Source organism: Berghia stephanieae, chromosome 10 (assembly GCF_034508935.2).
Source record: "Berghia stephanieae isolate SIO BIC M18660-M18661 chromosome 10, UCSD_Bste_1.3, whole genome shotgun sequence".
Classification (NCBI taxonomy): Eukaryota; Metazoa; Mollusca; class Gastropoda; order Nudibranchia; family Aeolidiidae; genus Berghia; species Berghia stephanieae.
In genome coordinates this window covers 44,336,240-44,341,217 of record NC_088369.1, presented here as the reverse complement: position 1 = coordinate 44,341,217, position 4,978 = coordinate 44,336,240, and the positions used below count along the sequence as shown (strand labels likewise).

General features: G+C 40.3%; 2 protein-coding genes across 4 annotated transcripts in view; both read left to right on the top strand.

The window, feature by feature from the left end:
• Window positions 1-4,978, top strand: part of LOC144955845 (tyrosine-protein kinase Lyn-like) — a 94,486-nt gene that overhangs the window by 36,184 nt on the left and 53,324 nt on the right. The window lies entirely within an intron of this gene.
• LOC144955846 (uncharacterized) overlaps window positions 3,243-4,978 on the top strand; it is a 340,128-nt gene continuing 338,392 nt past the window's right edge. Inside the window, exon 1 of the mRNA XM_078886054.1 lies at window positions 3,243-3,250. The gene's annotated coding sequence lies outside the window, so the exon portion shown is untranslated. The remainder of the gene's footprint in view (window positions 3,251-4,978) is intronic.

Sequence of the window (4,978 nt, the reverse complement as noted above, 5' to 3'; positions counted from 1 at the left end):
CACCCCCCCCCCCCCCCCAGCGGAGGTTCCTCTTGCACGTTTTTGGGCCCATTTTTAAAACTGTCTCAGTTTGTTTATTATTATCTCAATAAATAACAATTAGACTTACGATTTGAAGTGCGGTTTTTCACGTTATCTTTCTTCTTCTTCTTCCTCCTCTCCTCCCTCCCTCCTCCTACTCCTTCCTCCCTCCTCCTCCTCCTTCTCCTCTCTCCTCCACCTCCTTTCTTCTTTTCATCTTCTTTTCTTCTCTTCTTCTTCTCTTCTTTTCTTCTTCTTCTTTTCTTTTTTTCTTCTTTTTCTTCTTTCTTCTTCTTTCCTTCTCCTCCTCCTCCTCCCCTCCTCCTCCTCCTCCTTTTCCTCCTCCTTTATCCACCCAGGTGTGCTCTACTTCTGGAGAGTTTCGCTAGCGATAGAAACAGTGTAAGCGGCGGTTATCCCGGTTTCTGTAGTTTTATCTAAATGGAAACGGATTTTATATGTGTTCATTATTAAAATAAGCGGTCGGTGTGTGTGTGTGTGTGTGTGTGTGTGTGGGTGTGTGTTCGGAAGGGGGGACCAAAAAACCACAGATGGGAGCTTTTTATTGATAATGTATATCGTTTTGTAATAAATATGTGACGGAAAACGTTTCGCATATTTTTCAATATAATTCCATCCACATAGTTATGACATGGGTTATCTCTGGCTAGACGTGTGAAAAGTGCACACAGGGATAATAATAATAACTTTTTTTTTAAAGGTGTCCACAGAGACTTAACCCTCTCCTTACCACCTACAGCAAAATCGTCACATTTGTTACGATCCGATATACTTTTTTCTTATTCAGATTTATTTTGTACATCAAACACACTTTGAAGAATGATCTTTGTTTATTCAATAAGAACATAAAATTGTTTTATAGAGAGCTTGTTTGAGTTTAAAAAGCCAATTTTTCCTGCTGGGTAAGCCTGCCATTTTGGGGAAATACTGAAAAGTGTCGGTAAGGAGAGATTTAGGTGAACTTATTTACAAGGGCCTGTCAACTCAAATATTATTCAAATTGTTATTGATAATTTTTTTTAGCTTTTTAAGTAAGCAGGTCTGAGTTTTCCGTTCAACTGAATCTCTCTTCTCCCCCCCCCCCCCCCCCCCCCCCCCGACCCCTCACTGACCGACTTCCCCACTTCACCCACTTGTCACCGACACAACGTCGTGTACTTTTGCTGGCTGTACTCTTAACTCTAAAGTTTAACATGATAAAAATTTGGGCCAGAAAACTCCTCCTCGGCCAAAAATAAACAAAAAAAAACCCCTCAAACCTGGGACTTCTGAAAATATCAGAATGTCGATCAAATTAATCGATAGACATTTGAGGGTTTTTTTTTCATTGATTTTACTTATTGATTTGATTTGTTGATGAAAATATATTCTTGTATGAGTTACATTGGCAATTGCCTAAAATAAACGTTTTTGAGCGATTTATTTATTTATTAATTTTTTTTTATTTTTACGATCTGGGTCATTTGAATCGATAGAATTTTGAAGGACGGGATTTATGGCCAAATTTTTTAAAAAAGTGTTTATTCCGAGTATGGCAATTTATATTTGAGTGGAGTTTTGTTGTTGTTGTTGTTGTTGTTGTTGTTGGGCCTGCTGTCGAGTCACTCGAGGACCGGAAGGACAACAGACGGATAGGATTGGGATAGACGGACGGATGCGACTGACTGGCTGACCAACACTATTATCTGCTGTTTCCTCCTCGTCTGTGTGTGTGTGTGTGTGTGTGTGTTAGCGCGCCTTGTCTTGTGTATGTGTTTTGTGTGTGTATGTGAGAGTGAAAGGAAGAGAGGGAGAGAGAGAGAGAGAGAGAGAGAGAGAGAGAGAGAGAGAGAGATAGTGAGGGAAAAAGATAGAGAGAGATAGTGAGGAAGAGAGAGAGAGAGAGAGGGGGGGGGGGGGGGGGGGGGGGGGGGGGGGGGGGGGGGGGGGGGGGGGGGGGGGGGGGGGGGGAGGGGGGGGGGGGGGGGGGGGGGGGGGGGGGGGGGGGGGGAGGGGGGGGGGGGGGGGAGGGTCCTAAGTGAAATGAAGTGTGTCATGGTGGTGTCGTTGAAATGAATTTTAAAGGCTAATAATCCTTGAGGCGCGAAGTCGTTCATTTAGGCATTTAGTTTAGTGATGTCGTTTCTAGGAAATCATCATCTATGGCCAACATCTAATTGTTTCACTGCCCGTGATTTTGCGTCTCATCATTGAGCCCTTAATCTTAATCTTTTTGGGAAAAGAACTCTACTGTATTTGATCATAATACGTACTCCCATTTTCTCAAGGACCATTGAAAAACAAATTTTTCTGAAGTTTAGGGAAGTCTTCTAAAACATGTTGGTTTTATAAGACTAGATCTACAATGAAATGACACCTCGCCCATCCCCCCGCCCCCCCCCCTTTACACCTTAAAAAAATCTCGTTCTTCTTAGATCACGTTTACATTTTCTGGATTTAGACTTTCTGACAGATTTGGGACCCCCTTTTGGGGAATCCCATAATTCTTAGATTATGAAATAACAGTCTTTTGCTAAAAGGAGGTAACTGTTTTGTTTTTTTTTTGTTTTTTTTTTTCTTTTCGCCAGTCTTGAGTAGTGTGGCAGAATTCCTTATGCAAGGTGTGTTTGCGTTTTAAAAAAATAATTCAGTCTCATCCTCCCACACACCGGTTCTAGTCAAATGTGTGTGTGTGTGTGTGTGTGTGTGTGTGTGTGGAGGTTGGGGGGGGGGAGTGGAGTGGAGTGGATATTGGTTATTTCTTCATGGTATGATATTATGTTTGTGTGTGTTGTTGTTTATCCGTGCTCTATCTGCGTGTGTGTGTGTGTGTGTGTGTGTGTGTGTGTGTGTTGTTTGCCCATCTGCTGCCTGCTGCTGCGGTGGTTGATGAGAACTAGGAGGAAAGGAAGCGGAAGTCAATTACTGCACTTCCGCTCCTGTCCCGACCTTTTTTTTTTTTTTGTCCGTGTGTGTATATTTGTATTTGTGTGTTTGTGTTGTGAGCGGCGTCCGCTCCTAGTTACACATCTGTTGAGGGTGTGTATATAGATTTTGTGTATTTGTGTGCGTGTGTTCATTGCGAAGTCGGAACTGGAAATAGCATTGTATATCCCGTGGCTAATATTTACTCACATTACCTATCTATCTATTTGATGTGAAGTCATTCCCTTGGTAAAAGTTGTGAAGTGCTCTTGTGTTCTTTGTTTACTTTAAGAAGAAGGAGAAGAAGAAAAATAAAATACTTAAAGATCGTTCTTCGATTTTGGTCAAGAAAGGAAACGTTTAGTTCATAGATTGATGGATTCGCATTATAATCTTCAATTATTTGTCCAAAAGTACTTAACATCAATGGAGAGGAAAATAAAATGAGTAGATGTGACTCATATATAAGGGAACAACACAAAACAAACGTTTCGGCCCTTGGCCTTCGTCAGGAGACAAGAAACACAAACATAAATATGTATATTTACAAAATATCATTTTCGTCACATTTCGTCCACATAATTGACGAAATGTGATATTTTGTAAATTTTCATATTTGTGTTTTTGTTTTTTGTCTCCTGACCAAGGGCCGAAACGTTGTTTGTTTTGTGTTGTTCCCTTATAATATATGAGTCACATCTACTCACTTTATTTTTCTCCCCATTTTACTGGCTCATCTAGGCACCTCTAGCTTTACTTAACATCAGCTCCACCTGTGGGATCGATGTGGGTCCCACTACCGTGTAATCCCCTACACCTATAGGAAAACCGTCACATTCGTTTCGATACAACAACCAACATTTTTCTTATTCGAATCTCTCTTGTACATCGTAAAATTTAAAGAAAATGAACAATGTGTTGATGTTGAGTATGATTGCTAAAGAAATTATTTATCGGAAGGACTTTACTGCTATTGTGTTTGGGTAATACAAAAAAATAATATTTTTGTGTTAGTCGGATGTAAAGATTTGGGGAAAAACTTGACAATGGCTGGTAAGGAGAGGGTTAAGATTATTATTATTATTATTATTATTATTATTATTATTATTATTATTATTATTATTATTATTATTATTATATTATTATTATTATTATTATATATTATTATTATATTATTATTATTATATTATTATTATTTATTATTTTGATATTTTTAACGAGTAATAGAGATGGTGGAGACAGGAGGAGACAAAAATGTCAAGATTGTCCGATCGGATACGGTCGGGTGATTTTTGGTGTCCGCTTGACTGACCCAGGCTGTGTTGTTAAAGATTTCCACTTTTCACACCAGGGGTGGATATTTAGTGTTGTTGGTGTTCTAGTCTGATTGTTGAACTCAATATCATGTACACATAATATACACGACACTACACTACATACGGGCTACAGACTACACTCCACATACCTAATTTATGCGTGCAACTGGATTCCTCTACTTTTTCTTCCTCGTATCCGCCCTCCTCTTCCTCTTCCTCCTTTCCCTCATTTTTCTCTTCCTCCTCCTCCTCTTTCTCATCCCTTCTCCTCGTCTCTACTGCTCCTCTTCTGGATCCTCCCCCTCCTCCTCCTCCTCTTCCTGATCCCTCCTCCTCGTCTCTGCTCCTCCTCTGCCGGCTCCTCCCCATCCTCTTCCGGTTCCTCCCCCTTCTCCTCCCCCCCCCCCTCTTGTGTTGTTATTGCTGTTGCTGCTTTCATTTTGTCGTCCATACTTTGTTGTTGTTGTTGTTGTAAAATTGAGCTTTTATATAGCGCAACATCCACTAAACGTGCTCAAAGCGCTTTACAGGATCGGATGATTTCCTTTCATTGTTGATTTTTTTTCTTCTTTCTCATTTTATAACAGTGCTGATGGTTTTCCTCGGATCCGCGGATATTCGCGATTTCTTTTTTGTCAGAGGAGGAATTTCCACCTTTAAAAAATGACGTTTTCCTCAATCAATTTTCTGGCTTTGAGAGATTTGATTTGTATTTG